Raw genomic sequence first — 17,789 nt, 5'->3', positions numbered from 1 at the left:
TGCATGCTGAGCTGTGTGCTGAGATGTGTGCTGAGCTGCGTGCTGAGATGTGTGCTGAGCTGCGTGCTGAGGTGTGGTGATATGTGTGATGAGATGTGTGATGTGTGCTGAGCTGTGTGGTGAGATGTGTGCTGAGCTGTGTGGTGAGATGTGTGCTTAGCTGCGTGCTGAGATGCACGCTGAGCTGTGTGATGTGTGCTGAGCTGCATGCTGAGATGTGTGCTGAGCTGTGTGATGTGATGTGTGCTGAGCTGTGTGATGTGTGCTGAGCTGCGTGCTGAGATGTGTGTGAGATGTGTGCTGAGCTGCGTGCAGAGATGTGTGCTGAGCTGTGTGTGAGATGTGTGCTGAGCTGTGTGTGAGATGTGTGCTGAGCTGCGTGTGAGATGTGTGCTGAGCTGAGATGTGTGCTGAGCTGTGTGCCGAGTTGTGTGCTGAGCTGCGTGCTGAGCTGTGTGCTGAGATGTGTGATGTGTGCTGAGCTGCATGCTGCAGAAAAAACAAACAAAAAAAACTATGTTGATGTGATTTTGTCGTTTACTATATTAGGCATATTAAGCACAAATGGTTTACCTGGATACAAAGTCTGGAGAAGCTGCTTACAAAATGGAGCATATGTTATAGCTTTGGAAATCTTGTGCTGCCACTGCAAAATAAACTTTCGGTTATAGTTTTGCTTTTTAAAAATATATGCTATATGGCAGCGATATGAGTTCATGTTACATTTGTAATATAAAGGAGTAACATGGTGGTTTTCACACTTTCTCGGTTTTACATGCTATTTGCACAAGAGGCATTGAAGAAACACGATGAGTAAATGATTAAATATGTCCGTTCTTTATTTTTGGAGAAATATGCATTTTAAATTTATCGTCTGATTTTCAGCCGGTTGAGAATGTTATCGACTTAGTACGTCACAAGTACAGTAACCACTCCCCTTTCCACGCCCCGTAAAGAAATCTGACCGGACACACCGCCCTGCTACAAGTGTGCTGTGAAGTTTAGGTAGCAAACAACAAGGCTGAATCCTTCTGACATAATTTACATAGAAATTATACGCTCAGATCGTCTAGTTTCACTCACTGTGGCCAAACGGAACCGATAATGTTTCAGAAAATATATAACTTTAAAAGGTTTCATTCAATCTTCTGGGACTGTTGCCGTTTATTGAGGGTGTGAAAAAATTTTGGTGCCACTGACTATAATCGAATGTTTTTCAGATTTACTGTTCGATTGAGCAAGTATCATTCAAAGTACATTTTTATGGGTCAGTGCTGTCCGATTGTGCTAGCCACTTAACATTAACCTTGTACGGTGATCAGTAAAGGCTAACAGCACAGCACCACTTAATTATTTTCACTTCTATCACCACTGTAATGAACTAAAAAAAGGCGACAAAATACCTTTTCTGTGAGAAATGTATTGGCGAGCTCACGCGCATACACTGGTGGAGACATTCTAAAGCTCCGTTTTGCCCTCCCTACTGTCATTCAGATTGCTGTGATAGCTCATTCTAAATCATATTTCGGGACCCATGGATAACTCGTGACCCATAGTTATTATATTTGACTAACGTTAGGTTCACTTATTAGAGTGCCTTTTAAGGACTACTAGACTATCTGGTTGGTTATATTCAATTATAGCTAGCTAGCTAACGTTAGCTAGCTATGTAGTTTGCTTTCATAATGTAATGTTATCGATAACGTTAGTTAGCTAGTTTGCTTTCATAAGGACGTTATAGTTGTGGTTTTATCTTAACTTGGCTAACTAGCTAGCAAAAATTATTATTGGATGTAAGTCAACGTCCTTAGCTATCGATACTTGATATACTAAGTTAGCTAGCTTGTAAAAATTCAGTCTCCCAAGATGAGCGCGTATCATGGAGGTAGCTACGGTAATGGGTCACGGTCTGTCAATCATAGCTAACTGACGGTTCTCATTACCACGCCCAGACTGTTCGGGTGAATTTTTATAGTGGGAAATTTAGGCTTAGAAAAATACGTTTTAAAATACATTTGAATCACTGAATAATAAAAAAAAAATTATGCACATTTGTTTTGTTGTTGCCTAAAGACAACTGGCAGGTGTCACATTCAACCACCATGTTACTCCTTTAAGTAAATACGAAACCTGTGTTGAGGCTTTTTTTTTCATTCAACATTTTTATGTGAGCCCTGTATCAGGATACAAAGCTTATTGTTGGCAGAGTGTATTGTCAGATTTATATATATTTATAGGGGGCGACATAGCTCAGGAGGTAAGACTGATTGTCTGGCAGTCGGAGGGTTGCCGGTTCAAACCCCGCCCTGGGCGTGTCGAAGTGTCCTTGAGCAAGACACCTAACCCCTAACTGCTCTGGCGAATGAGAGGCATCAATTGTAAAGCGCTTTGGATAAAAGCGCTATATAAATGTAGTCCATTTACCATTTATAGTGTAAGCCTATCTACAGTAGGAGGATTACGGACATTTAATGAGACGCAAACTCCAGCTCCCCGCCACCACCCCCCCCCCCACCCCCCCCCCCCCCCCATGCGGTGCTGTCTCTTGTGAGAACGCTCTGATTAAGTGGATGGAAAGCTTTTGAAGATGAAGAGGCTGTCGCCCATCATGTGGATTTGCTTAGATCTTCATTCAGGAGGAGCAGCGGATGAAAACACTCAGTGATTTATGTGAAACATTTTAGCAGCATTTGTTTTTTGTGTTTTTCCACAATGCTGTTTTTAATAAATCTGAAAGGGAAATATTTTACTGTATTGAATCACTCCCATGATTCATGGAGCTGAGCACGCGACTTATGGAAAAATCTGCACCAATTTTCCACTCAGACGAAAGAAAATGGATTTACCATCATCGATGATGAAGAGGAAAGCGAAAAAGACAGAGAGGGGCTTGTAGTGGCGACTGTGTTGGATTGGGATTCCCTCTTTAGTGGCGACTCTGCTGGATTGAGTAAGATTCGCTCTTTAGTGGTGACTCTGTACTGGATTGAGTAAGATTCACTCTGTAGTGGCGACTCTGCTGGATTGAGTAAGATTCGCTCTGTAGTGGTGACTCTGTACTGGATTGGGATTCGCTCTGTAGTGGTGACTCTGTACTGGATTGGGATTCGCTCTGTAGTGGTGACTCTGTGCTGGATTGGGATTCGCTCTGTAGTGGTGACTCTGTGCTGGATTGGGATTCGCTCTGTAGTGGTGACTCTGTGCTGGATTGGGATTCGCTCTGTAGTGGTGACTCAGTGCTGGATTGGGATTCGCTCTGTAGTGGTGACTCTGTACTGGATTGAGTAAGATTCACTCTGTAGTGGTGACTCAGTGCTGGATTGAGATTCGCTCTGTAGTGGTGACTCTGTACTGGATTGAGTGAGATTCGCTCTGTAGTGGCGACTGTACTGGATTGAGTGAGATTCGCTCTGTAGTGGCGACTCTGCTGGATTGAGTGAGATTTGCTCTGTAGTGACTCAGTGCTGGATTGAGATTTGCTCTTTAGTGGCGACTGCTGGATTGAGTGAGATATAGAATGTAACAGTAGTAATGTTCATAGTGTTATAGAATGAAACAGTAGTAATGTTCATAGTGTTATAGAATGGAACAGTAGTAATGTTCATAGTGTTATAGTATGAAACAGTAATAATGTTCATAGTGTTATAGAATGGAACAGTAATAGTGTTCATAGTGTTATAGAATGGAACAGTAGTAATGTCATAGTGTTATAGAATGGAACAGTAGTAATGCTTATAGTGTTATAGAATGGAATAGTAATTGTGTTCAAGGTGTTATAGAATGGAACAGTAATAGTTTTCATAGTGTTATAGAATGGAACAGTAGTTATGTCATAGTGTTACAGAATGGAACAGTAATAATGTTCATAGTGTTATAGAATAGAACAGTAATAATGTTCATAGTGTTATAGAATGGAATAGTAATTGTGTTCAAGGTGTTATAGAATGGAACAGTAGTTATGTCATAGTGTTACAGAATGGAACAGTAATAATGTTCATAGTGTTATAGAATAGAACAGTAATAATGTTCATAGTGTTATAGAATGGAATAGTAATTGTGTTCAAGGTGTTATAGAATGGAACAGTAGTTATGTCATAGTGTTACAGAATGGAACAGTAATAGTGTTCATAGTGTTACAGAATGGAACAGTAATAATGTTCATAGTGTTATAGAATGGAACAGTAGTAATGTCATAGTGTTATAGAATGGAACAGTAATAATGGTCATAGTGTTCGTAGTGTTTATAGTGTTAGAGCAGCCTCCCTCCCCAGTGAGTAGCCGTACAGGATGAGTTCAGGCCTCCGGGATGTTATGAGTGTGGCGCTCTCTCCGCTGGACGCTTTTCGTGAGGATTCCTGTGCCGTCTATGGGCCCCACTCAGGCCGTCTGTGGGCCCCACCCAGCGCATCAGCCCACTCAGCGCGTCTGTGGGCCCCACCCAGCGCGTCTGTGGGCCCCACCCAGCGCGTCTGTGGGCCCCTCCCAGCGTGTCTGTGGGCCCCCTGCAACCCGCCCTTCGTCTCCCGCCCCCTGCCCCCTGCCCCCTGCCCTCTGCCCTCTGCCCCCCACCGCTCATTACCCGCCCCAGGGAGATGGATTTAGAGGCCAGTCGTTGGGGGTGAAGGTGGGCCGCTGGGTGTGGAGCGCTGTGGAGAGAGAACCACATGCCTTACCCTTGCTTCACCTCGGAGTGCAGAGTTAACCTTGAGTAAAGCAGCACAGGCGCTTCACCTCGGAGTGCAGAGTTAACCTTGAGTAAAGCAGCACAGGCGCTTCACCTCAGAGTGCAGAGTTAACCTTGAGTAAAGCAGCACAGGCGCTTCACCTCGGAGTGCAGAGTTAACCTTGAGTAAAGCAAAACAGGAAAGGCTCAGGAAGTGACCCTTTTCCAACTGGAAATATGCAGAATTCCTCTGCAAAACCATAAAAAAACCATCTTGAATTTGATCTGACTTTCAAAGCAGATCTTAAATGAGTGGGTGATTCATGTTTTCCAAAAGGAGAGGAGGAGGAGGAAATGTATCTCTCTCATTACAGAGGGGAAAAATAAAAGTCAGGGTGGTCTGGCTTTCTCTGTCATCTACAAAATAGACATTTATCAATGTGATGTGCCTGTGAGGGAAGACAGGTGGAGGTGTGATAGTCAGACAGGTAGAGGTGAGCTGGGAGGCGATGTAATGGGTCAGGTGGAGATTAACTGGGTGGAGGTTTAATGGGACAGTTGGAGGTGAGCTGGGTGGAGGTTTGGGGACAGGTGGAGGTATGCTGGGTGGAGGTTTGATGGTACAGGTGGAGGTATGGTGGGTGGAGGTCTGATGGGACAGGTGGAGGTGAGCTGGTTTGAGGTTTGATGGGACAGGTGGAGATCAGCTGGGTGGAGGTTTGATGGGACAGGTGGAGATGAACTGGGTGGAGGTTTGATGGGACAGTTGGAGGTATGCTGGGTGGAGGTTTGATGGGACAGGTGGAGGTGAGCTGGGTGGAGGTTTGATGGGACAGGTGGAGGTGAGCTGGGTGGAGGTTTGATGGGACAGTTGGAGGTATGCTGGGTGGAGGTTTGGGTGAAGGTGTGCTGGGTCGAGGTTTGATGGATCAGGTGGAGGAGACTCTGCCCTGTGCGAGCCGGTCAGGCTGCCGTGGTCTCAAAGCAGGTTTACCCAGCAGCCTCTCTGCCCTGTGCGGGCCGGTCAGGCTGCTGTGGTGTGAGAGCAGGTTTACCCAGCAGCCTCTCTGCCCTGTGCGGGCCGGTCAGGCTGCTGTGGTGTGAGAGCAGGTTTACCCAGCAGCCTCTCTGCCCTGTGCGGGCCGGTCAGGCCGCTGTGGTGTGAGAGCAGGTTTACCCAGCAGCCTCTCTGCCCTGTGCGGGCCGGTCAGGCTGCTGTGGTGTGAGAGCAGGTTTACCCAGCAGCCTCTCTGCCCTGTGCGGGCCGGTCAGGCTGCTGTGGTGTGAGAGCAGGTTTACCCAGCAGCCTCTCTGCCCTGTGCGGGCCGGTCAGGCTGCTGTGGTGTGAGAGCAGGTTTACCCAGCAGCCTCTCTGCCCTGTGCGGGCCGGTCAGGCTGCTGTGGTGTGAGAGCAGGTTTACCCAGCAGCCTCTCTGCCCTGTGTGGGCCGGTTAGACTGCTGTGGTGTGAGAGCAGCGATGTGTCACTGAATGTGCTGTTTATAGCGCGCTAACACATGCGTGCTAACCAACGCACAAACACTCTGGCATGTGCAAGCGGGAGCCTGAGTCCAGCGCCGGCGCCCCTCCCCCGCCCCCCGCCCCCCTCCCCCGCCCGCGGCTCGTTATGCAAGCCCAGAATCATCTGGCATGTAGCACAGCGCACTTCACATTTCTCCGTTTCCTGGAAAGGACTGTGTTTGGTGCGGGACGGGGTGTGTGTGAGTGCAGTTTGGTGCGGGACGGGGTGTGTGAGTGCAGTTTGGTGCGGGACGGGGTGTGTGAGTGCAGTTTGGTGCGGGACGGGGTGTGTGAGTGCAGTTTGGTGCGGGACGGGGTGTGTGAGTGCAGTTTGGTGCGGGACGGGGTGTGTTAGTGCAGTTTGGTGCGGGACAGGGTGTGTGAGTGCAGTTTGGTGCGGGACGGGGTGTGTGAGTGCAGTTTGGTGCAGGACGGGGTGTGTTAGTGCAGTTTGGTGCGGGACGGGGTGTGTGAGTGCTGTTTACATTACATTACATTACATTACAGGCATTTAGCAGATGCTCTTATCCAGAGCGACTTACACAACTTTTTACATAGCACTTTACATTGTATCCATTTATACAGCAGGATATATACTGAAGCAATGCAGGTTAAGTACCTTGCTCAAGGGTACAACGGCAGTGTCCTTACCCGGGAATTGAACCTGCGACCTTTCGGTTACAAGCGCAGTTCCTTACCCACTGTGCCACACTCCGTCCCAACGGGGTGTTAGTGCAGTTTGGGGGGTGTGTGAGTGCTGTTTGGTGCGGGACGGGGTGTGTGTGTCTGCTGTTTGGTGCGGGACGGTGTGTGTGAGTGCTGTTTGGTGCGGGACGGGGTGTGTGAGTGCTGTTTGGTGCGGGACGGGGTGTGTGTGTGTGTCTGCTGTTTGGTGCGGGACGGGGTGTGTGTGTCTGCTGTTTGGTGCGGGACGGGGTGTGTGAGTGCTGTTTGGTGCGGGACGGGGTGTGTGTGAGTGCTGTTTGGTGCGGGACGGGGTGTGTGTGTCTGCTGTTTGGTGCGGGACGGGGTGTGTGTGTCTGCTGTTTGGTGCGGGACGGGGTGTGTGTGAGTGCAGTTTGGTGCGGGACGGGGTGTGTGTGAGTGCTGTTTGGTGCGGGACGGGGTGTGTGAGTGCAGTTTGGTGCGGGACGGGGTGTGTGTGAGTGCTGTTTGGTGCGGGACGGGGTGTGTGAGTGCTGTTTGGTGCGGGACGGGGTGTGTGAGTGCAGTTTGGTGCGGGACGGGGTGTGTGAGTGCAGTTTGGTGCGGGACGGGGTGTGTGAGTGCAGTTTGGTGCGGGACGGGGTGTGTGTGAGTGCAGTTTGGTGCGGGACGGGGTGTGTGAGTGCAGTTTGGTGCGGGACGGGGTGTGTGTGAGTGCAGTTTGGTGCGGGACGGGGTGTGTGAGTGCAGTTTGGTGCAGGACGGGGTGTTAGTGCAGTTTGGTGCGGGACGGGGTGTGTGTGAGTGCAGTTTGGTGCGGGACGGGGTGTGTGAGTGCAGTTTGGTGCAGGACGGGGTGTGCGTGAGTGCTGTTTGGTGCGGGACGGGGTGTGTGAGTGCTGTTTGGTGCGGGACGGGGTGTTAGTGCAGTTTGGTGCGGGACGGGGTGTTAGTGCTGTTTGGTGCGGGACGGGGTGTGTGAGTGCAGTTTGGTGCAGGACGGGGTGTTAGTGCTGTTTGGTGCGGGACGGGGTGTGTGAGTGCAGTTTGGTGCAGGACGGGGTGTGTGTGAGTGCTGTTTGGTGCGGGACGGGGTGTGTGTGAGTGCAGTTTGGTGCGGGACGGGGTGTGTGAGTGCAGTTTGGTGCAGGACGGGGTGTTAGTGCAGTTTGGTGCGGGACGGGGTGTGTGTGAGTGCAGTTTGGTGCGGGACGGGGTGTGTGAGTGCAGTTTGGTGCAGGACGGGGTGTTAGTGCAGTTTGGTGCGGGACGGGGTGTGTGTGAGTGCTGTTTGGTGCGGGACGGGGTGTGTGTGAGTGCTGTTTGGTGCGGGACGGGGTGTGTGAGTGCAGTTTGGTGCGGGACGGGGTGTGTGAGTGCAGTTTGGTGCGGGACGGGGTGTGTGAGTGCTGTTTGGTGCGGGACGGGGTGTGTGAGTGCAGTTTGGTGCGGGACGGGGTGTGTGAGTGCTGTTTGGTGCAGGACGGGGTGTTAGTGCAGTTTGGTGCAGGACGGGGTGTGTGTGAGTGCTGTTTGGTGCGGGACGGGGTGTGTGTGAGTGCTGTTTGGTGCGGGACGGGGTGTGTGTGTGCAGTTTGGTGCAGGACGGGGTGTGTGAGTGCAGTTTGGTGCAGGACGGGGTGTGTGAGTGCTGTTTGGTGCGGGACGGGGTGTGTGAGTGCAGTTTGGTGCGGGACGGGGTGTGAGTGCAGTTTGGTGCGGGACGGGGTGTGTGAGTGCAGTTTGGTGCGGGACGGGGTGTGTGTGAGTGCATTTTGGTGCGGGACGGGGTGTGTGTGCGTGCTGTTTGGTACGGGACGGGGTGTGTGGGAATGCTGTTTGGTGCGGGACGGGGTGTGTGGGAGTGCTGTTTGGTGCGGGACGGGGTGTGTGGGAGTGCTGTTTGGTGCGGGACCTGGTGTGTGAGTGCAGTTTGGTGCAGGACGGGGTGTGTGTGAGTGCAGTTTGGTGCAGGACGGGGTGTGTGTGAGTGCAGTTTGGTGCAGGACGGGGTGTGTGTGAGTGCTGTTTGGTGCGGGACGGGGTGTGTGTGAGTGCTGTTTGGTGCGGGACGGGGTGTGCGAGTGCTTTTTGGTGCGGGACCTGGTGTGCGAGTGCAGTTTGGTGCGGGACGGGGTGTGTGTGAGTGCAGTTTGGTGCGGGACGGGGTGTGTGTGAGTGCTGTTTGGTGCGGGACGGGGTGTGCGAGTGCTTTTTGGTGCGGGACCTGGTGTGCGAGTGCAGTTTGGTGCGGGACCTGGTGTGCGAGTGCAGTTTGGTGCGGGACGGGGTGTGCGAGTGCTTTTTGGTGCGGGACCTGGTGTGCGAGTGCTTTTTGGTGCGGGACCTGGTGTGCGAGTGCAGTTTGGTGCGGGACGGGGTGTGTGTGAGTGCAGTTTGGTGCGGGACGGGGTGTGTGTGAGTGTTGTTTGGTGCGGGACGGGGTGTGTGAGTGCAGTTTGGTGCGGGACGGGGTGTGCGAGTGCTTTTTGGTGCGGGACCTGGTGTGCGAGTGCAGTTTGGTGCGGGACGGGGTGTGCGAGTGCTTTTTGGTGCGGGACCTGGTGTGTGAGTGCAGTTTGGTGCAGGACGGGGTGTGAGTGCAGTTTGGTGCAGGACGGGGTGTGTGAGTGCTGTTTGGTGCGGGACGGGGTGTGTAAGTGCAGTTTGGTGCGGGACGGGGTGTGAGTGCAGTTTGGTGCAGGACGGGGTGTTAGTGCAGTTTGGTGCGGGACGGGGTGTGTGAGTGCTGTTTGGTGCGGGACGGGGTGTGTGAGTGCTGTTTGGTGCGGGACGGGGTGTGTAAGTGCAGTTTGGTGCGGGACGGGGTGTTAGTGCAGTTTGGTGCAGGACGGGGTGTGTGAGTCTGCTTTTTGCTGCGGGACGGGGTGTGAATGAAGATAAATATCCACTTATTATTAAACAATTAACCACACACACACACTCACACACACATACACACTCACTCATACACACACACACACACACACACACATACTCACACACACATACACACACTCACACACACACATACACACTCACACACTCACTCATACACATACTCACACACACACTCACTCATACACACACACACACACTCACTCATACACACACACACACTGTGTTTGCTGTATTTGTTGTACTCGCTGACATTAGTTAATGGGTAAATGAGCGCATCAATGCCCCTTGCGTTTGGCCGGTTGCCGTGGTGACTCAGCCTCACCAGCTGGGGCGCAGTCAGGTAGCAGAGAAGTCAGCCATGGTGGAACCAGACTGGAGGTTTTTTCTCTTTCTTTCTAAGAACAATGTCTGTCCAAAGCAGCTCCAGGGCCTGGGCCAGAACAAACACTTTGTAATGCTTAGCAAAATCATAACGCAAAAAAAGCTGTCCAAGTGCTTTGGAGACAAAAAAAGAAAAGAATCAATTAGAGAAATAAGTGAGGTGTTTGAGATGGTTGTGGTTTGGGTGAAAATGAGCTCAGGGTGAGAGGCTGGAATAGGCCTCTAAAAGGTAATGCGCTCTAGGGCAGCAGGTGCTAATTGAATTTCCCTGATTCACTGAGGTGCAGGATTGGGTGTGCTATGCCTAGAGCCGTGTTAGTACCAAGAACGTGCACAATCAAGGCTTACACACGTCACTATAAATACATATATACATATATAATACACAGTACTCCTTCCACAGAGCTCCTGTTCCAGTGTTTCCACAGAGGTCCGGTTCCACAGTCAGACCTTTGCAGGGCATCAAACTGAGGGATGTGCCTGACATGGGTTTATATAAGGTCTGAGGGATGTGTTGAGCATGGGGTTATGAGGTCATCCTGAGGGATGTGTGGAGTATGGGGTTATGAGGTCATCCTGAGGGATGTGTGGAGCATGGGGTTATGAGGTCATCCTGAGGGATGTGTGGAGTATGGGGTTATGAGGTCATCCTGAGGGATGTGTGGAGTATGGGGTTATGAGGTCATCCTGAGGGATGTGTGGAGCATGGGGTTATGAGGTCATCCTGAGGGATGTGTGGAGTATGGGGTTATGAGGTCATCCTGAGGGATGTGTGGAGTATGGGGTTATGAGGTCATCCTGAGGGATGTGTGGAGCATGGGGTTATGAGGTCTATCTGAGGGATGTGTTGGGCATGGGGTTATGAGATCATTCTGAGTGATGTGTGGAGCATGGGGTTATGAGGTCATTCTGAGGGATGTGTGGAGCATGGGGTTATGAGGTCATCCTGAGTGATGTGTGGAGCATGGGGTTATGAGGTCATTCTGAGGGATGTGTGGAGCATGGGGTTATGAGGTCATCCTGAGTGATGTGTGGAGCATGGGGTTATGAGGTCATCCTGAGGGATGTGTGGAGCATGGGGTTATGAGGTCATTCTGAGGGATGTGTGGAGCATGGGGTTATGAGGTCATTCTGAGTGATGTGTGGAGCATGGGGTTATGAGGTCATCCTGAGGGATGTGTGGAGCATGGGGTTATGAGGTCATTCTGAGGGATGTGTTGGGCATGGGGTTATGAGATCATTCTGAGTGATGTGTGGAGCATGGGGTTATGAGGTCATTCTGAGGGATGTGTGGAGCATGGGGTTATGAGGTCATCCTGAGGGATGTGTGGAGCATGGGGTTATGAGGTCATTCTGAGGGATGTGTTGGGCATGGGGTTATGAGGTCATTCTGAGTGATGTGTGGAGCATGGGGTTATGAGGTCATTCTGAGGGATGTGTTGGGCATGGGGTTATATGAGGTCATTCTGAGGGATGTGTGGAGCATGGGGTTATGAGGTCATTCTGAGGGATGTGTGGAGCATGGGGTTATGAGGTCATTCTGAGGGATGTGTGGAGCATGGGGTTATGAGGTCATTCTGAGGGATGTGTTGGGCATGGGGTTATATGAGGTCATTCTGAGGGATGTGTGGAGCATGGGGTTATGAGGTCATTCTGAGGGATGTGTTGGGCATGGGGTTATATGAGGTCATGATTAGAGTCATGGTTACCCTTAGCTAGATTATGTGTCTGGTAGATTCTGACTTCATGTTTGGGATAGTGCATGGTTTACCTGATCTGCACAGATAATGGACTGTAGACTTCTCAACGGCTGTAAGTCCACAGCCCTGTTTGTGTGTGTGTGAGTGCGTGTGTGTGCGTGTGTTTGTGTGAGGTGGGTGTGTGTCTGTATGTGTGTTTGTGTATGGATGTGTATGTGTGTGTGTTGCTTAAGAGAGCATTTTGAGGAGCCTGACACAGTGTTCCCGTTACATTTTGGTGGTGGGGCACACACTATGGGGAGTGATGGAAGAGATGTGATGGGAAGGGGAGGGCTTTTTGGGGGGGGGGGGGGATTTTTGGGGGGTCCTAAGAGGCAGCAACATGTCACAGACACTGACACCTGCTCTCCTATGGGACTCGGACACAGCAGCGAGCCCCCCACTCTGTCCAGCGGCACCCCCAAAATGACCTCATGCTCCACCCTGTCCTGCAGACCCCCTGCACCCCCAAAATGACCTTATGCTCCACCCTGTCCTGCAGACCCCCTGCACCCCCAAAATGACCTTATGCTCCACCCTGTCCTGCAGACCCCCTGCACCCCCAAAATGACCTTATGCTCCACCCTGTCCTGCAGACCCCCTGCACCCCCAAAATGACCTCATGCTCCACCCTGTCCTGCAGACCCCCTGCACCCCCAAAATGACCTTATGCTCCACCCTGTCCTGCAGACCCCCTGCACCCCCAAAATGACCTTATGCTCCACCCTGTCCTGCAGACCCCCTGCACCCCCAAAATGACCTCATGCTCCACCCTGTCCTGCAGACCCCCTGCACCCCCAAAATTACCTCATGGTCAACCCTGTCCTGCAGGCTCCCTGCACCCCCAAAATGAGCTCACCCTGTCCTGCAGGCTCCCTGCACCCCCAAAATGAGCTCACCCTCTGCCTGGTCCTGCAGGCTCCCTGCACCCCCAAAATGAGCTCACCCTGTCCTGCAGACCCCCCTGCACCCCCAAAATGAGCTCACCCTGTCCTGCAGGCTCCCTGCACCCCCAAAATGAGCTCACCCTCTGCCTGGTCCTGCAGGCTCCCTGCACCCCCAAAATGAGCTCACCCTCTGCCTGGTCCAGCAGGCCCCGTGGTACGCTCACTGCTCAAAATCAGAAACAAACCAAAAAAAAATGAACACGGCTGAAAGAAATCATTAAAAATTACTATGAAATCATTTCATACTATAAAAATATGGCCCATTTGTTTCAGATTATCTCTATTAAAAATTACATGGGGCCTTGGAGAACAAGAAACCAAAAGAAAGTAAGAACAAGGAGAAAACGTGATACTTTGAGAGTCATGTTTATTTTTGGATATTGTGAGAACCGGAGGTCTGTCTGTCCGAGGTCAACAGGAAATATGCTGGTGCCACTTCCTGTCTGTGTGGTATGGGCATGCATGGAAACAAAGCCCCTTATATAATCATCATCCTGTCTGGTTGCAATGCAGTGGATATGTGTGCACAGGTGTGATGGGGATGTGGCGTGCGTGTGTGTGCGCAGGTATGATGAGGATGTGGTTTGTGTGTGTACATGTGTGTAGCGTGTGTGTGCGTGCGTGTGCGTGCCTGTAGTGTGTGTGTGTGTGTATAGTGTGTGTGTAGTGAGTGTGTACGTGTGTGTGTGTGTGCGCATGCCTGTAGTGTGTGTGTGCGTGCGTGCATGCGTGTGTGTGTACAGGTGATGGGGGCTGTCAGTAGAGCTCAGAACATGCGCTCCTGTTCCAGTGCAGTTGTGTCTGTTTGAGGGTGAATGTGAGCGTGTGGCTGTTTGAGGGTGAATGTGAGCCTGTGTCTGTTTGAGGGTGAATGTGAGTGTGTGACTGTTTGAGGGTGAATGTGAGCATGTGGCTGTTTGAGGGGAATGTGAGCATGTGGCTGTTTGAGGGGAATGTGAGCATGTGGCTGTTTGAGGGGAATGTGAGTGTGTGACTGTTTGAGGGTGAATGTGAGCGTGTGGCTGTTTGAGGGTGAATGTGAGCATGTGGCTGTTTGAGGGTGAATGTGAGCATGTGGCTGTTTGAAGGTGAATGTGAGCCTGTGTCTGTTTGAGGGTGAATGTGAGCGTGTGACTGTTTGAGGGTGAATGTGAGCGTGTGGCTGTTTGAGGGTGAATGTGAGCCTGTGTCTGTTTGAGGGTGAATGTGAGCCTGTGTCTGTTTGAGAGTGAATGTGAGCGTGTGACTGTTTGAGGGTGAATGTGAGCGTGTGGTTGTTTGAGGGTGAATGTGAGCCTGTGTCTGTTTGAGGGTGAATGTGAGCATGTGCCTGAGGGTGAATGTGAGCATGTGTCTGTTTGAGGGTGAATGTGAGTATGTGTCTTTTTGAGGGTGAATGTGAGCGTGTGGCTGTTTGAGGGTGAATGTGAGCCTGTGTCTGTTTGAGGGTGAATGTGAGCATGTGTCTGTTTGCGGGTGAATGTGAGTATGTGTCTTTTTGAGGGTGAATGTGAGCATGTGTCTGTTTGAGGGTGAATGTGAGCATGTGTCTTTTTGAGGGTGAATGTGAGTATGTGTCTTTTTGAGGGTGAATGTGAGCATGTGTCTGTTTGAGGGTGAATGTGAGCCTGTGTCTGTTTGAGGGTGAATGTGAGCATGTGTCTGTTTGCGGGTGAATGTGAGTGTGTCTTTTTGAGGGTGAATGTGAGTATGTGTCTTTTTGAGGGTGAATGTGAGTATGTGTCTTTTTGAGGGTGAATGTGAGCGTGTGGCTGTTTGGGGGTGAATGTGAGTTATGTGTCTTTTTGAGGGTGAATGTGAGCGTGTGGTTGTTTGAGGGTGAATGTGAGCATGTGTGTTTGAGGGTGAATGTGAGCGTGTGGCTGTTTGAGGGTGAATGTGAGTATGTGTCTTTTTGAGGGTGAATGTGAGCCTGTGTCTGTTTGAGGGTGAATGTGAGCATGTGTTTGTTTGCGGGTGAATGTGAGTATGTGTCTTTTTGAGGGTGAATGTGAGCGTGTGGCTGTTTGAGGGTGAATGTGAGCATGTGTCTGTTTGAGGGTGAATGTGAGCATGTGTCTGTGGAATTAAAGCAGAGAGGAGCTGAGTGCTGGGAATCAGGGCTTTCCGTAATAGCACAAATATTTGTTTCTTTGGCACTTGTGCCGTGTTGGGCTTCTTCGTCCTCATACCTCATCTTGCGGAAACGCAAATAGCACGCTCCGTCTGTGATTGCAGCAGGTCTGTGTGCCGCAGATGTGTGTGCGTGCTGGGCGTCGCATGCGAAGTGACATAACGCTGCTCCAGCTCTCACGCCGACCTCAACACATGACTTTCAGCTCCCACACTGATCTTAACACGACTTTCAGCTCCCACACTAACCTCAACACATGACTTTCAGCTCCCACACTGACCTTAACAGATGACTTTCAGCTCCCACACTGACCTTAACACATGACTTTCAGCTCCCACACTGATCTTAACACATGACTTTCAGCTCCCACACTGATCTTAACACATGACTTTCAGCTCCCACACTGATCTTAACACTCTTACAGCAACTACGCATCTGACCGCAATGTGATTCTTTTAGGGATACCTGCAGGGTGTACCTGTGTGTCTGTGTCGGGGCGACATAGCTCAGGAGGTAAGAGCGGTTGTCTGGCAGTCGTAGGGTTGCTGGTTCGATCCCTGCACTGGGCGTGTGAAAGACAGTGTACCTGTAGGGTGTACCTGTGAAAGACTGTTCCTGTAGGGTGTACCTGTGCGCGACAGTGTACCTTCAGGGTGTACCTGTGAGAGACAGTGTACCTGTGAAAGACTGTTTCTGTAGGGTGTACCTGTGAGAGACAGTGTACCTGTAAGGTGTACCTGTGAAAGACGGTGTACCTGCAGGGTGTACCTGTGAAAGATGCACTGTTTCACATACCACCCCTTCATCACATCGCATTCCTACTAGCAGGACTCTGGTTTACGTCTAAATTGCTTCACTTCCTTTTTCAATATTGTGGCGAGAGAAAGGCTAATTATCCAGCCAGACTGTTTGTGAAGAAACCAAACAAACTTTCACATTTATTTGTCAGTTGAAGGGACTGAATGAGCTGCAGTTTTCAGGGTTTGGATGAATGGAGGAATGAGCCAGGCTACAGCATTTACCAGGAATTTATCATGTGATCATCATTGGCCAGGCAAGCAGGAAGTGATACCTCTTGAGGCACTGTGTCCCCAGCACACATTAGTCCCAACGGGCCCACCAGCTGTGACTCCTGCTGCTGTTACTCCTGCTGCTGTTACTCCTCCTGCTGCTGCTACTCCTCCTGCTGCTGTTACTGCTGCTGCTGTCACTCCTGCTACTGCTGCTGTTACTCCTGCTATTGCTGCTACTCCTGCTGCTGCTGTTACTCCTGGTGCTATTACTCCTGCTGCTGCTGTTACTGCTGCTGCTGTCACTCCTGCTACTGCTGCTGTTACTCCTGCTATTGCTGCTACTCCTGCTGCTGCTGTTACTCCTGGTGCTATTACTCCTGCTGCTGCTGCTCCTCCTGCTGCTGTTACTCCTGCTATTGTTACTCCTCCTGCTGCTGCTACTCCTGCTGCTATTACTCCTGCTGCTGCTGTTACTCCTGGTGCTATTACTCCTGCTGCTGTTACTCCTCCTGTTACTCCTGCTACTGCTGCTACTCCTGGTGCTATTACTCCTGCTGCTGCTCCTCCTGGTGCTGTCACTCCTGCTGCTTCTCCTCCTGGTGCTGTTACTGCTGCTGCTTCTCCTCCTGGTGCTGTTACTGCTGCTGCTGCTGTTACTACTGCTGCTGCTGTTACTACTGCTGCTACTGTTACTCCTGGTACTGCTGTAACTCCTCCTGCTGCTTCTACTCCTGCTGCTGCTGTTACTCCTCCTGCTGCTTCTACTCCTGCTGCTGTTGTTACTCCTGCTGCTGCTACTACAGCTACTGCTCTTAGTGCTGCTGCTGCTACTCCTGCTGCTGCTCTTACTACTGCTGTTACTCCTGCTGCTGCTGTTACTCCTCCTGCTGTTACTCGTTCTACTGCTGTTACTCCTGCTACTGGTACTCCTGCTGCTACTGCTGTTACTCCTCCTGCTGTTACTCCTGCTACTGTTACTCCTCCTGTTGTTACTCCTCCTGCTGCTGTTACTCCTGCTGCTGCTACTGCTGTTACTCCTGCTGCTGCTGTTACTCCTCCTGCTGCTCTTACTCCTGCTGCTGCTCTTACTTCTGTCACGCGCACATGAGAGGTGAGTGGCAGAGAAAGCTGTGCTCTCCTCTCTTCAGTCACAAAGTGTCTTCCCGCCAATACCTCCCCTCATGGAGAGAGAGGGAGTGTGTGTGTGTGTATGTGTGTTAAAGAGGGTGTGTGTGAGAGAGAGAGAAACAGAGACTGTGTGTGCGTGTGTGAGAGAGTATGTGTGTGTGTGAGTGAGTGTGAGAGAGAGAGAAAGAGACAGTGTGTGTGTTTGTGTGCACAAAAGAGAGAGAGACAGAGTGTGTGTGTGTGTGTGTGAGTAACTGAGGGTGAAGGTCATGGGGAGTTTCATGGTGAGGTCAGTGCAGGCCTGGGGAATGGATGCTTGTATTACAGGTTGTGTGGCAGACAGCCATGTGACTTGTCTACAGTCTGCTGAAGCGTGCTAACACACCTACACACACACACACACACACTCACACACACACACACACACACATACTCACACACACACATACACACAAACACCCTCTGTCTCTCACACATACACACTCACTCACTCACACTCACATACGGACACACACACAAACACACACTCACCCTCACACACACACAAACACACGATCACCCTCACACACACACAAACACACATACACACAGACACACGCTCACCCTCACACACACACACACAAACACACATGCACTCACTCTCACACACACACACACACACACACACACTCACAGAAACATACATTCACACACACAC

This window comes from Anguilla anguilla, chromosome 2 (assembly GCF_013347855.1).
Source record: "Anguilla anguilla isolate fAngAng1 chromosome 2, fAngAng1.pri, whole genome shotgun sequence".
Lineage (NCBI taxonomy): Eukaryota > Metazoa > Chordata > Actinopteri > Anguilliformes > Anguillidae > Anguilla > Anguilla anguilla.
The sequence above is the reverse complement of the archived record's forward strand: the minus strand, read 5'-3'. Positions refer to the sequence as shown.